General features: G+C 47.2%; 1 protein-coding gene across 3 annotated transcripts in view; it reads right to left on the bottom strand.

The window, feature by feature from the left end:
* ZNF606 (zinc finger protein 606) overlaps positions 1 to 581 on the bottom strand; it is a 24,658-nt gene that overhangs the window by 23,467 nt on the left and 610 nt on the right. The gene's annotated exons all lie outside the window — the stretch shown is intronic.

Here is a 581-nt window from a genome sequence, read left to right as displayed (position 1 = left end):
GCCTCAGGCCTTCCAAGTAGCCGGAATTACAGGCATGCGCTACCACGCCTGGCTGATTTTTTGATTTATTGTAGAGATGAGGTCTCGCTGCCCAGGCGGGTCTCGAACCCGCAGGCTCAGGCAATCCACTCACTTCAGCCTCCCAAAGGCGCAGGATTACAGGCTGAGCCACGGAGCCTGGCTGTTATTGTTTTTAATTTTCTGAGTCAGAGTCTTACTCTGTTGCCCCTGCTGGAGTGCAGTGTCATGATCACGGTTTACTGAAATCTTGACCTCCTTGGCTCAGGCAATCTTCCACCTCAGTCTCCCGAGTAGCTGGAATTACAGGGGCAAGCCATCAAGCCTGGCTAATTTTTTTTTTTTGTAGAGATGAGGATGCTATGCTGCCCAGACTGGTCTCGAACTCCTGGACTCAAATGATCCTCCCACCTTGGCCTTCCAAAGTGTTGGGATTACAGGTGTGAGCCACTGCTCAGCTTAACATTTTCTTAAAATTATAGAAAATACAAAAGTAAGACATTTTTATTCTTTTTATTGGTTTGCCTTTTTTTTTTAAAGTTGGAGTCTCACTCTGTCGCCCA

This window comes from Carlito syrichta, unplaced genomic scaffold, assembly GCF_000164805.1.
Source record: "Carlito syrichta isolate Samal-C Ts95f unplaced genomic scaffold, Tarsius_syrichta-2.0.1 Scaffold311480, whole genome shotgun sequence".
NCBI lineage: Eukaryota > Metazoa > Chordata > Mammalia > Primates > Tarsiidae > Carlito > Carlito syrichta.
The sequence above is the reverse complement of the archived record's forward strand: the minus strand, read 5'-3'. Positions and strand labels throughout refer to the sequence as shown.